This window comes from Cervus elaphus, chromosome 16 (assembly GCF_910594005.1).
Source record: "Cervus elaphus chromosome 16, mCerEla1.1, whole genome shotgun sequence".
Lineage (NCBI taxonomy): Eukaryota > Metazoa > Chordata > Mammalia > Artiodactyla > Cervidae > Cervus > Cervus elaphus.
This window is the reverse complement of record NC_057830.1, coordinates 16,165,764-16,181,181: the sequence shown is the minus strand read 5'-3', so window position 1 is coordinate 16,181,181 and position 15,418 is coordinate 16,165,764.

The window sequence follows — 15,418 nt, the reverse complement described above, 5'->3', positions numbered from 1 at the left end:
TATACATTTTCTGGCCTTTTAAAAAATATTACAGGTGAACTTTACGACGAACGCTCTGAACTAACAAGTCCTCTAAATGACTCTATAATGAGAAAACTCTTTTGTATGAATTTGTGAGGGTCACTGTCAACTCAGATCAATAAATCTTGCACCAGTTGATTCTTTAAAAATGCAATTTATTGGAGGGGGGAAGACTGTGTGGATTTGAATTGCTTGTTTCAGCTTTGAAAAATAAAAAACAGATTCAATAGCAATGAGACTAAAGTATCTCTCCATGCTGCCTAACCCCCTCCATTTCTCACCTACTCCCACTCCTGGCTTTCTTTTTTTAGTGCTGTATCTGCAGTCCTGGCTGGGACTGCTGCAGAATCATCAAGAAGTGGTGCTTTGAGAAAATTCAGAAAAGAGGTAGGCTACTGCTTGGGTAGTGGACGTAGAATCCCAGCAGCCACTTTGCTCATGAATTGCTTTCATACCTTCTATTAGATCTGCAACTCAGGAGAACACTGTCCTCAGGTGCGGCGGGCTCCATCATCAGCTCCAGGGTCTGTCTCATCTTAGGCAGAACTGACCTACCATCTATTAGAAATATTTTGAAAGCTTTATTTTTTTTAGGAGTTTGTATTCCTTCTACTAGAGTAGACTTACACATGAATTTTGGAATCTGAGTGCCTGGTTTCAAGTCCTAGCTATATTTATTTAGACCTTGGGAAAATTTCTTATGCTCTGAGGCCTCCATTTCTCTATCTGTAAAATAGGAATAATAACAGTGCCTATCCTCATGGGGTTAATTAAGTCAAAAAGTGCTTATGTGTAGATTATAGCTCTTTGATCATGTGATTATGCAATGCAATTAATATTCCTTATATAAATGTGTGTGTGTGATAGCGAGAGAGACTCTAACTGTCTTCAGAATAAGAATTTCATCTTTTCCTTCTCTTAATCCCAGAATTTAGTATAGGCTCTAGCACATGGTGGGTGCTCAGTGAATGTTAATTGAATTAATGATAATAATGAAACCTGGTAATGATGATTCCGTGAAGTTTTTGGAGTCAACTCCCAAATTGTCTCCTTTTCAGTTTGGTGTTGCCTCTGCTATGAATTCAGTATGATGTCAGAGAAAGGATGGTTTTCATGTCTAGAACAGGGAGTTGGCACATTGAGGTCTTCAGAGCCGTGAAATTGTTTGTTCCCTTACCTTTCTCTCCTCTTTGCTCTGGTTTATTTGAATAACCAGAGGTCAAGCACTATCAGTATGCAGGCCGTTGGCCTGTATACTTTCTATGAAGCCATCAGACCCAGAAGTCCTGGGCCAAGCAGTTGGCTGAATCTAAGTGGAGAAGCTCAGTAAAGAGGATTTAAGAGGTATTATCACAGGTTATAAGATCTTCACTCTAGTGTTTGTTCTGTCTTCTTTTGACTCTGTGACCTTGGGTAAGTCACCTAACCTCTCTAGGCTTGCTTTCTAAGTAGGCACGGGGACTTTTACTCAGAGTGCTGGTGAGGTTCCACGATGATCGGGTGCTTTGTCAACTGTAACATGATCACAGTCGTCAGCATGCTACCTTGGTTCGGTGATTAGGACTCAGTGGTTCGCTAGCTTTGAGATCTCACAGGGGTACAGAGCACTTTCAGTAGTCATTTCAGTAGTCAGTAGACATTTCCTTAGAGAAGTCAGATGACGTTTAACTTATAGATGGGAAGGGATTGTGAATCACAGGCCATTAAGAACTCTGGACTCCAACTGTCTGTTCAGTAACAGGTGGGTATTACTCACTTTGGGTTTCCCTGGTGGTTCAGTGGTAAAGAACCTATCTGCCAATGCAGGAGACTTGGGTTCAATCCCTGAGTCAAGAAGATCTCCTGAAGCAGGAATGGCAACCCACTCCAGTATTCTTGCCTGGGAAATCCCTTGGACAGAGGAACCTGGTGGGCTATAGTCCATGGGGTCTCAAAAGAGTTGGACACAACTTAGAGGCTAAACAACATTATTCATCTTGCTTTTCCCATGAGAAAACTGGGAGCCAAAGAATTTACATGACTTGTCCAAGGTCACCCTGCTTTTAAGAAAATATAGTTGAGATTCAAATCTAGATCTGTCTTAACCACATCTCTTGATTGCTTCCCAAAATAGAGAAGATGGAAGCATAAGTGCTGTTAAATTTACATAACATCTGATAATCTTTTATCTGTATGTGGGAGCATTGTTTGAAATATAAAAGAAAACAAATACTTTTGCACTTTTGTGTTCTTTCATTTTTGACAACAATCACCCTCCTACACAGAGTCTTATTCTGGCTCTTTGTCAATTACATGAATACAGTGATAGGAACATGTCACATTCAGAGGTCAGAGGGCAGAGAGGAAAGTTCTCACTTCCTCTTTGAGGTTTCTTTTCTCTCTGCCAAGGAGAAGCACCTGGCCTATTGCCAACAGAATGAGCAAACAGTAGTGAGGGGAATTGGAGCCCAAGAGAGGCAAGAAGGTGGTACAGAAGCAAACGTGAATGCTAGGCTATTAGCCCAATAAAACACGTACTGAGAGAATGAAACCAGACATCATTCACTTAAGTTCTGTCCATTCTCGCTCCAAATTCTTGAATTCTGTCCACCTCTATCTTTCTCATTGCTATTTTCCTTTAACAGGCTCCCATCTTCTAGAACCCTGATTGCTACAGGAGCCTCCTAAAGGTCTCCCCTAATTCCTTCTTATCTCATACCCCATTCAGTCCATTCTCCACATCCTGGTCAAGATGGTCTTCCTAAAATGTATATCTGTTTACTCCGCTGCTGACACAAACAGTATTCCTTGATGTTCTTAGGGTGAAATCCAAACTCCTTAAGCATCTCTACAAGTGCCTCCATATTCCTATGTCTCTAGACTCATTCCTTGCCCTTTCTTCTCTAAGGTCTTCCAGAACTAGTACTCCTGGGACATTAAATGCATTTCAGCCCTTGGAATTTGCCACACTTTTTCTTCCTTCTTGACAGAAATGTGTCCTCTTCCTTTTGCCTCTTTCCAGGTTCCTGTCTTCTTCATGTGACTTACTACTACTTATTTTATGAAGTATCTGCTTAGCGGTGCCTTTCTCTGAGAAGATCCGGTCAACTCCTCTGGCTCTCCTAACAGTTGGTGTACAGGAAAGGTTAATGATGGTGGTGTCAGGGATCAGAGCTAGTGATAATATACAAAAAGCTGTCAAGAACAAAGTTCAGCTAAATTCAAGGAAGACATTTCCAGTAGTTTAGGTGTGCAGTGGTTGAGTGGGAGAGCAATTTCCCATCCACTGAGAGTGAGCAGTACAGGATGGGCAGCACCTTGGAAGGTTGAGTGTGGAACATTCTGAACTGGGACACTGGCTGGTGGGAAAGGAGAAGAAAAAGAGATGATTTTTCACTGCCCCAAGGCCTTATGAGTTTAGTCTCTGTAATCACATCAAGTAAGCAAGCAATTTTCTCTTTGGTTAATGTTTGGGATTAAGCAAAATTGATGCTTTTCTTTTCCTTCCTTCTTTTGTTTTGGAATCCAAACAACTTCATTGAGAACCACTACTAGCCTTATTGTAGATAAGGAACAGAGAGTTTAATATTCACCAGCATAAAAAAATAAAGAAACGGGCCCAAAGCAAAGATTCCAAGCCCTGAACCCCTTATGGTATTTGTGTGCCTCTATATATAAGAGAAAGAGCCTTGTCCCACTTTTTTCCTTAAAGCAGGAGAGCTTGGCTAAGTAAAAGGGAGAATCTTGGGTGGAAGGACCCTTTCAGAGAGGGAATTACACAGTCTGCTGTTCATGTAGCTCAGAGTGGATTGGGGCTTTTCTCTCAGCTGCCCCTGGTCTGGATGAATTTTTCTAGATATGCTGCTCTGTCAACACCTGGATGCAACAGGAGGGAGGGAAGGAAGGATGCTGATACTTAGACAGGGAAGCTGTCGGGTCAGCATTCCCAATACCTTCTCTCCCTTGAGAGAGACGGAGAAACTCCAGAATACCTAGCACACAGGTTGAACCCACCAATGCTAGTTGACCTAAAGCACAGAGCTTCCTTAACAATTCTATAAATGTTTGTTGAGCACCTACAAGGATGTTCTAGGTGAGAGCTGTATAGTGAACAACACAGAGTCCCCATTCCCAGTGTTGTAGTGGGAGACGTTGAACAAGGAATCAAATCCAAAGCACATTGGATTTTCAGGTAATGACAAATGGTTTGGAGGGTAAAGGGCTGGTTATGCTGCAGTAACAAAGAGTCTCTAAATGTTAGTGGCTTACAATAGCAAGCTTATTCCTTGCTCCTGCACCATATCTGTCTTAGGTTAGTTACACCTCTGATCCATGGTTTGGGATCCAGATTCACAGAGCGGCCTTAATCTGGAGCACTTCCGGTCATGGTGGCAGAGAGGAAAGAGATGTAATAAACCACAGGCTGGCTCTGAAAGCTCCTTCCTGGAAGTGATACATATCACTTCTGTCCACAGTACATTGATCAAAGCAAATGAAATGGCCATGTCTGCCTTATTATTATGTGCCCACTGAATGAGGCACCATGGGGAGTGAAACGGCGGGGGTGGGGGGGTGTTGGGTGGATGGTGATACAGTGTAACACACAGCACACTTTCAACCCAGCGGAGAATCTGGAAAGTGCTCTCTGAATGAAGTGAGGCAGTAACTCATGTGGGCATAGCCTGTTCTAGGCAAAGGAAGGCAAGTGCACAAGCTGTGAAGGAGGCATGTGAGTGACATGTTTGAGGAACAGCAAGATGCCAAAGCCTTTGACTGTGTGGATCACAATATACTGTGGAAAATTCTGAAAGAGATGGGAATACCAGACCACCTGACCTGCCTCTAGAGAAACCTGTATGCAGGTCAGGAAGCAACAGTTAGAACTGGACATGGAGCAACAGACTGGTTCCAAAAAGGAAAAGGAGTACGTCAAGGCTGTATATTGTCACCCTGCACTTAACTTATATGCAGAGTACATCATGAAAAATGCTGGGCTGGATGAAGCACAAGCTAGAATCAAGATTGCCGGGAGAAATAAATTCAGATATGCAGATGACACCACCCTTATGGCAGAAAGTGAAGATGAACTAAAGAGCCTCTTGATGAAAGTGAAAGAGGAGAATGAGAAAGTTGGCTTAAAGCTTAACATTCAGAAACTAAGATCATGGCGTCTGGTCCCATCACTTCATGGGAAATAGATGGGGAAACGGTGGAAACACTGGCTGACTTTATTTTTCTGGGCTCCAAAATCACTGCAGATGGTGATTGCAGCCATGAAATTAAAAGATGCTTACTCCTTGGAAGGAAAGTTATGACCAACCTAGATAGCATATTAAAAAGCAGAGACATTTCTTGGCCAACAAAGGTCCGTCTAGTCAAGGCTGTGGTTTTTCCAGTGGTCATGTATGGATGTGAGAGTTGGACTGTGAAGAAAGCTGAGTGCCGAAGAATTGATGCTTTTGACCTGTGTTGGAGAAGACTCTTGAGAGTCCCTTGGACTGCAAGGAGATCCAACCAGTCCATCCTAAAGGAGATCAGTCCTGGGTGTTCATTGGAAGGACTGATGTTGAAGCTGAAACTCCAATACTTTGGCTACCTGATGTGAAGAGCTGAATCATTTGAAAAGACCCTGATGCTTGGAAAGATTGGGGGCAGGAGGAGAAGGGGACGACAGAGGATGAGATGGTTTGACGGCATCACTGACTCAATGGACATGGGTTTGTGTGAACTTGGGGAGTTGGTGATGGACAGGGAGGCCTGGCATGCTATGGTTCATGGGGTCGCAAAGAGTCGGACATAACTGAGTGACTGAAGTGAACTGAAGAAGGCAGATGTGGCAGAGTGCATGAGAGGAGGGATAGGAATGAGACCAAGGAGCTAGGCAGGGACATAGTCACCAGGTTAAGACAGAGTCGTCATCACCATCCAGTGGGTGTCTGTTGAGTGCTCATCATATGCCAGGTACTCTTCTTGGCTCTGGGGACAGATCAATGAATAAGACAGACAAAAATATAGACCTTTCCATTTTAGTGGAGTGCCAAGAGACCATTAACAATAACTCTAGAGACTTTCCTGGTGGCCCAGTGGCTAAGAGTGATATATAATTTAAAAAATGACAACTGTAATAAGTAAATAATGTCTTAGATGTTGATACATGCTGTTAAAAAAAAATCAGAGTAAGATCAGAAAAAAATAGACCAGAAGTAGAGGGATGGTAGACTACAATTAAAAACATGGTGGTCGGTATAAGAATCATTTAAAAACTACATTTGAACAAAGAATTAAAGGCAGTGGGAGCATTAGTTATGCAGACTTTCTGGTCAAGAAGACCAATAATTTAGAGCTTAGTCCAAGTAAGGTGGGAAACCCTGGAAGTGCTTTGTATCAAGGAGGTGTCCTGATATGACATATGTTTGATAAGCATCCCTCTGGCTGCCATGTGGGGAGCAGCTGGCCAATGTAGCAAAGGTGAGGGTGGATCAGAGGTGTCAGCAAAGACCAGTGAGGAGGCTGTTGGCTTCTGTTTGTTCACAGGAGAGATGGCGACTAGAACTAGGGTGTAGGTGCGGAGGTGGAGGTATGAGAAGTGGTCAGTGTTTTGCTTCTTTTTTTTTAAGTTGAGTAAGTACCGTTCAGCATATGGATCAGGTGTGAGCAGTATTCTTGTTTACTGACTTGGGAAAGGCCAAAGAAGATCAGATAAGAGTCTCCTTGCAAGGTGCAGGATGCAGGAATGAATGGGGATCAACAGTTCTCTTTTGGGCACATTCATTTTGAGAAGCCTATTAGATATCCAGGTAGGAATTTGGAGATACTTATTAGCCAACATGTGGAACCTAGAGAGAGATTGGGGCTAGAGAGTCACTTTTAGACACCATGCAGGATAGATAACATTAAATTGTGGAACTGGATGAATGTGCCTTAGACATGTGTATAAAAAGAGAAGAAACCAGAGCTGAGGGCTGAGTCCTTGAGGATCCCAACATTTGGAGAGTAGAATGAGAAAGAATAGCAAAGAAACCTCAGAAGGAACAGTGCGTGAAACAGGAGAAAAGTCTAAGAAACCAATGAACAAATCATCAACAAAAATGAAACGAAACAGGATGTGCACTGTTTCTGGAAGATGAGAGATAAGTATTTCAAGAGGGAGAAGGAAATTAACTCTGCCAAATGCTATTGAGATGTCAAGTATGCTTGAGACTAAAATTCATCTATTGTCTTCATCCAGGTAGAGGGCATTCGTGGCCCTTACAGGCCAATTTGTTTGGAGTGGTGGAGAGAAGAGCTTGATTGGAGTATTTTTATTAAAGAACAGAAGGGAGAGAAATAGAAACAGTGAGCACAGTCAGTCCTTCTTAGAATGACGTGTGAGTGACTAGAAAGAGCTGTGGGGCAAGGGAGGTTTTATTTTTGTCTGTTTCATTTTCATTTGGTTTTACCTTTGTTAAAGTGGGAGATATTGTATCATTGTGTGCCATGCAGGTCAGAGTCTGTAGCCACTTATCCATTAAGTCAACCATTTTGGCTTGGTTTTGTTCCCTTCTTAAAGCCATCAAGTCATGTAACAATAGAGGCAGAAGTTGCACTTGGAGCCAGTCTCTCTCAGATCATCCTGATTCATCCAGCCTTCTCTGGGACCAGCACTATGAAAGTCTTCTCTTGAGTAACATTATTTGGCACTCCTCAGTCTGCTCAGGAGATCAGTCCTGGGTGTTCATTGATAGGACTGATATTGAAGCTGAAATTCCAATACTTTGGCCACCTGATGGGAAGAACTGACTCATATGAAAAGACCCTGATGCTGAGAAAGATTGAGGGCAGAGGAGAAGGGGATGACAGAGGATGAAATGGTTGGATGGCATCACCGACTCAATGGACATGGGTTTGGGTGAACTCGGGGAGTTGGTGATGGACAGGGAGGCATGGTGTGATGCGGTTCATGGGGTCACAAAGAGTTGGACACAACGGAGGGACTGAACTGAACTGAGTCTGTTCAGTATTTGGTGGCACTGACTTATGAATTTTAATTCCTTCCTGGTTTATACAAAATAGTATAAATAGGTATACATAGTATAAATATGTCTGCATTCTGTTATACTAGGGAGTCAACATCAGGTCTTAGGGACCAATGGTCAGCACACAGGAACTATGTCTTTCTTTGCATCAGACCTGCATTAAGATTGTTTTCTATGGCTGTCAAGCTATCACTTCCTTTAAGAAGTTCAAAGAGTTGTTAAGGTGCTTTTTGAAAGCAGAACTGAAGGGGATTTCATTTTAGTTTCATGAGTTTGCTTTGCTCTGGCTTCTCACAGTTTGGGGCCACCTCCAGTTATGAAACACATCCTGAGAGCTATAAACTTAGCATCTAGGCCCTCCCTACAACCAGTTAGCCTGGCACTCATTTCTCTGGTTCCTCTGCCTCTTAGGTGTGTCTTCCTATCTTAACAATAGAATCTGTGGATTCCTGGTGGTCTGAACCTGCAAATCAGTTTTCACGTAGCAACTTCATATTTCAATCTTGGTCATTTTGAGCCAAGGCTAGGAATTTTTATCAGTTTTGCAGAAAACAAGGAGTTGTATCACTTCTCAGCCTGTCCCGAGGACTTTGGTGGTTGTCCAGAGCATTCTGGCTGTCTGTGTTAAGAGGACTGCTTTTCCTGAAAGCCTCTGGCGTGTGTTCACACTCTCCACTGCTCCCAAAGTTCAGTCGGTCTGTCTTCTTGGGAAAATGATCAAGGCCTTGCTTCCTTTTAGTCTCAGTAAAATGTTAAGTGCCAAGATTATTTAGATTATGCTTTGGTTGAGAAGTTTTATATTTGTCCACCTAGCAGAGGTTCTTGGCCTCTAGGGAGACCTCGTGATTTTACTGGAATATGAAGGAAGAGAATACAATAGAGTTTTTGGAATCTTTGTCTGGAATCTTTTGCTGACTGCTCCAAGAATCTTCCACTCTTCTTTTGACTCTCCAGGAACATATGGGATGAAGTGAAAACAGCTTAAGACTTGCATATAGTCAAGTAGACTTGGATTAAGATCAAAGTTTGTAGCACTATTTATTGACCATGTTACTTTGGACACAATTTCAGCCTCAGTCTTTTCCTCTGTAAAGTAAGGATGATAAGACCTATGCCATTGAATTTTAGTGGCATTAATAATAATGCATCAAGTGCTCAGTATAAATGGTAGCTATAATATTGATATCATTAATATAGGTAATAACAGTAATAGACCAGAGCATATTCTGTATACTGTACTAGGCTGTAGGTAAACAACAATGAATAAGAAATAATCTTTTACTCTCAAATGTCCCCTGATCCAGTGGGATACATAAAGGAATAATTTTAATACAGTACAGCAAATGGAATGGTAGATTAAGTCCTTAGGTCTTAAACAGACCTCAAAGAAAAAATGATTGATTCTGTCTATGGTGTATGGGAGAGGTGCCCCCTAAAGTTGGGTTTTATAAAGAATCAAGAACATTTTGATCAGTAAGTATATTACAAACAAAGGGATGAAAAACATTATTTAAAAAAAATAATCTGGCCTTTGAAATGATGAGTGGGTGAAATCCACTTTCTCGTAGGGTAATAATGGTGGTTGCCTAAAGCCAAATCTCTGCATATCACCTCCAAAAATCATACATATCAATAAGGGCAAATAAAATTATCTGTAATCCATACCTACAGCATACCAATTTTTGTGCAAGTAGATTCCATTTTGTGCAAGTAGATTCCATTTTTGTGCAAGTAGAGCATGGTTTTGTTGTGTTCAGTTGCTGAGTCATGTCTGACTCTGCAACCTCATGAACTATAGCACACCCAGCTTCCCTTTCCTTCACTATCTCCTGTAATTCGCTCAATTCATGTCCACTGAGTTGGTGATATTATCTAACTATCTCATCCTCTACCGCCCTCTTCTCCTTTTGCCTTCAATCTTTCCCAGCACTAGGGTCTTTGCCAATAAGTCGATCAAGTGGCCAAAGTATTGTAGGCAGAATATTTATACCCCTTCGACACTGCCCCTGTTGCCCGCTAAGATCTCCACATCCTAATCCATGGAAACTGGATATTTTACTTATATGGCAAAGGGGGATTAAAATTTCAGGGAAAATTAAAGGGGCTAATCAGGTGATCTTGAGATGGTGAGATTATCTTGGATTATCCAGATGGGCTCAATGTGATAACTGGCAGAAGGAGAAAGAAGGGAAACACTTGGAGAGATGAGACTATGAGAAGGACTCAGCAAGACCTTGTTGACTTTGAAGATGGAGGAACATGGCCACTCGTTAAGGAATGTGGATAATCTCTAGAATCAGGTATAAGCAAGAAAATATATTCTTCCTTAGAGCCTCAGAAGGACCTCCATCCTGTCATCTCCTTGAATCTAGCCTGTTGAGAACCACTTTGGACTTCCAACCTCAAGAACAACATGATTCTAAAGTTGTGCTGTTCTTAAGCCACCAAGTTTCTGTCTATTTGTTACAGAAGCTCTGGGAAACTACTACATCAGTTCAGTTCAGTCACTCAGTCGTGTCCGACTCTTTGCGACCCCATGAACCACAGCACGCCAGGCCCCCCTGTCCATCACCAGCTCCCGGAGTTTACTCAAACTCATGCCCATCAAGTTGGTGATGCCATCCAGCCATCTCATTCTCTGTTGTCCCCTTCTCCTCCTGCCCCCAATCCCTCCCAGCATCAGAGTCTTTTCCAATGAGTCAACTCTTCGCATGAGGTGGCCAAAGTATTGGAGTTTCAGCTTCAGCATCAGTCCTTCCAATGAACACCCAGGACTGATCTCCTTTAGGATGGACTGGTTGGATCTCCTTGCAGTCCAAGGGACTCTCAAGAGTCTTCTCCAACACCACAGTTCAAAAGCATCAATTTTTCGGCGCTCAGCTTTCTTCACAGTCCAACTCTCATGTCCATACATGACCACTGGAAAAACCATAACCTTGACCAGATGGACCTTTGTTGGCAAAGTAATGTCTCTGCTTTTTAATATGCTATCTAGGTTGGTCATAACGTTTCTTCCAAGGAGCAAGCGTCTTTTAATTTCATGGCTGCAGTCACCATCTGCAGTGATTTTGGAGCCCAAAAAAATGAAGTCCGATACTGTTTCCACTGTCTCCCCATCAATTTCCCATGAGGTGATGGGACCAGACGCCATGATCTTAGTTTTCTGAATGTTAAGCTTTAAGCCAACTTTTTCACTCTCCTCTTTCACTTTCATCAAGAGGCTTTTTAGTTCCTCTTCACTCTCTGCCATAAGGGTGGTGTCATCTGCATATCTGAGGTTATTGATATTTCTCCCAGCAATCTTGATTCCAGCTTGTCCTTCATCCAGCCCAGCGTTTCTCATGATGTACTCTGCATATAAGTTAAATAGCAGGGTGACAATATACAGGCTTGACATACTCCTTTTCCTTTTTGGAACCAGTCTGTTGCTCCATGTCCAGTTCTAACTACTGCTTCCTGACCTGCATATAGGTTTCTCAAGAGGCAGGTCAGGTGGTCTGGTATTCCCATCTCTTTCAGAATTTTCCACAGTTTATTGTAATCCACACAGTCAAAGGCTTTGGTGTAGTCAATAAAGCAGAAATAGATGTTTTTCTGGAACTCTCTTGCTTTTTCGATGATCCAGCGGATATTGGCAATTTGATCTCTGGTTAATATTCCAATGCCTACGGACACTCTGAAGTCTGTGCTGGAGAAGAGTTTTGTAGAGATTTCCTAAAAAAGAAGAATGGGGTAGAAATAATCCTAACATTGGTGGAATCAAATAAAATCACCCTTATAAAGAAGGAGACCTCCCCTTGGGGAAATACTGAAAGTGGTTCTGAGACATATTCATTGGAGCACTGGTTTCTAGCGACTCAAAACAGAGAGAGTTTAAAGTATGTAGACTAAGAGTAGCAGTTTGAGAAGCCACTGCTTTGGGGGAAGAGGAGCCTGATTTGGAGGGAGAAGCTGTCTTTGGAGCCTTGGTGCTAAATGGAAAGCAGAAAGCTGTGCAAATAAAGCATATTTTAGAAACAAAGGATAATCATGAAATTAGAAGACACATCAGCCCTTATCTGCAGCCTCCATCCAAATGAAACCTTTGTTTAAGGACTGATTAAAGGAGTTGACTTCACATAGCAGTAGAAGAAGGTACTTTTGAACTAGGAAACCTGATAAGCCATTTAAACCCATCACTTCTGCTTACATAACCAGTTATTGCTGGTCAGAAAACTATAAGACATTGAAAACTGAATAGATAATGATATCTACTAGATGAGAAGAAAACAAAGCAAAAAATCTTCCCCTCAACTCAGTAATGAAGCCTAGGAAAACTATAACATATTACTCCAACTGGATTTGAATATCCTCAATCAAGTAGACAGGAAAAACTTTCTCAAAAAAAACCAAAGATGAAAACTCAAGAATTTATAATTGCAATAGACAGAACGTCCAATAAGACTGGATGTTAATGTTGAATACAGTCAAAAGGAGTTTGGAAGAAAAGGCAAAATCATCTCAGAAATGAAGACAAAATGCAAGGGGCTTAAGGAGAATAGACTCAACTGAAAATACAGTAAGAGGAGTTGGGAAGTGGAAAGAAAATAGCTAGGAGAAAAATAACAAAATAATGGAAGGTTAAAATGTTGAAAGAAGTAATAACTCACCTGGTAAAGAATCCACCTGCAATGTGGGAGACCTGGGTCTGATCCTTGAGTTGGGAAGATCCCCTGGAGAAAGGAACGACTACGCACTCCAGTATCCTGGCCTGGAGAATTCCATGGACTGTATAGTCCATGGGGTCACAAAGAGTCAGACACGACTGAACCACTTTCACTTTCATAGCAAAGAAGATCCAAAATATCTAGAACTGAAGAATTAAAATGCGATAATGGAAGAGAACTAGTATTTAAAATTATAATCTAAGAAGAATTTCTGGAGAAAAGACCTAAATCTACATATTGAAAGAGTTCACCATAAATACTTGGAATAATTGACCCAGAACAAGCAATTCTAAATCAAAGTCTTTAACAATAAATTGTGAAACAGCATGTGGACTTCCAGTAAAAAGACAAAGTCGCTTTAAAGAAAAAATCAGGGCATCAGAATTTTCAACAGCGAAATATAAAGACAGACAGTAGTGGAGTGCTGTTTTCAAGGGGCTTAAGGAAGTAAAATGCTAGTGAAGGACTTAAAAATCCTTGTACTAAAAATCAAGAATGAGGAAAAATAGTTTTGCACATACAAGAATTCAGGGAACACTGCACTTCCTGATGAATCTAATAAAGGACAAAGTTCCTTCAAGGATGCTGTGACTGGGGAGAGTTTGGCGGTTGGTCAGCATTGAATATATCTAATTGTGGATGTCACACTTAAAAAATATAGAGCAGGGCCTAAAACCAATATAACAATATAGAAGATATAACTTTTATACATTTTCTTTTACGAAGTACAAGTAGCATAACAAGGGGGAAGAGAAAGAAAAATAAAAGCTCAGTGATTGACTCATAAGTAATGTGAAAGTCAGGCTTCCTTGGTGGCTCACTGGTAAAGAATCTGCCCACCAATGCAGGAAACGTGTGTTTCGTCCCTGGATCAAGCAGATCCCCTGGAGAAGGAAATGGCAACTCACTCCAGTATTCTTGCCTGGGAAATCCCATGGACAGAGGAGCCTGGTGGGCTATAGTCCATAGAGTCGCAAAGTCAGACATGACTTAGCAACTCAACAACAATCTAAAAGTCAAAGGATATGTTTAAAGGTGAAAATCTAAATAGCAGAAACCTGAATAAGGAAACAGATTACAAGGTGATGGTAGCTACTAGCACACAAAAAATGAAACCCTCTTGAATACCAACAGAAGTATCAAAAAGTTAAATAGAGGAAGGTAAAGAGGATCACATAAAGAAAAGTACATATTTTACAATACTTGCCATATGCTCCTTTTTATGTAAAAAAGAAGGAAAAGTTGAGAAAATTGAGAGACAAAAAATAAAATTTTTCCCAATTTCTCCTGCGCCAAACATAGTGAATGTAGACCTGAGATTAAATTCAGGCTGTTTGATTTCAGATCATGGATTCAGCTTAAAGAAGATATAAGATCCTCTTATAGAGAAAGTTAATTCTGTAATGGTTATTTCTCTAAAACGCATTTATAAATTTAAATAATTACCAATGAAAACCTCTTAAGAATTCCTTGCAATGGCATCAAATGATTATTGAATTCATCTGAAAAAAGCCTAAAAAATCAAAGAATGATGAACAAAGTGGTCTAGTGCATCCCATATTAAAACATGAGAAAATACGCAGTAATTGGAATAGTGAGGTAGTATCATGTAATTAAACACACACAAATCCTGAAAATATATTTGAATTAGAGAATAGAAGAGTTAGCAAACACCATTAAAAAACCTAGTAAGACAGTGTAATAGGAAATGGAAATCAATATATTATTCTGGAGTGATGCTTACATTAGAAGTTTTGAGAGATTAAATCACAAAATTGAAGATAGTCTGATTTAACCGAAATACAATATCTGTTCAAGAAAAAAAGTAACAATATATTATGAAAAATCATTTACAGCAACATGATAACAGTGCTTTTATTATAGAAAGAATAAGCACACCTTGAAAGAAGAATCTGACAATTCACAAAAGATTAATATGCAAAGCTTTTGGGAAATGTTCGACCATACTAGTTTAGCAAAGAACTTATATTTATATGTATATATATTAAAATAATTTGGAATAATAAACTGCTTGAGGTTGCAATTATATATCTGTTAATACTGGCATGGTGAATGAATACAACCCTTTTAGGAAACAATAAGGCAAAAGTGAATGAATAATTATAAAATGTTGATATTTTGAATTTTGTTTCTGATTTTATGCTAGGGAAAAATGTGATTAAAAAAAGAAGGATGTATACTACAATGTCACTTATACAGAAGAGTTTAGAAACAGTCTTTGTTCAACAATAGAGAACTTGATATGAAAATTATAATAAATAGACTATTATATGGTAATTATAAAGAACAATTATAGATATTCTTAATATATAACAAATAAAAATAATAAAATTATATGTATACTGAGGAATTCAACTTTGAACATAGATAAAGGCAGGAAAGGAACAAGGAAATAAAAATGCTTTGTTTTGTTGAAATGTAAAATTTTACAATGTCTGTTCTGCTTTCATTTTTCACCATGATTATTGTATAATACCTTATCTAATAATCATCACTACATTCTTTCTTTGGGCTCCACAGCTTAGTTCCATTTCTATTATAGAAACGTGCTTACCACATTTTGTTTGTCTGCTCTGTTTCTGCATTAGAGTGTAAGCTTCCTGAGAGCCTCTCTAGTACTAGTGTAATGCCTAGTACACAAGAAGTACTCATTCACTGTTCAGTGAATAAGTGGCT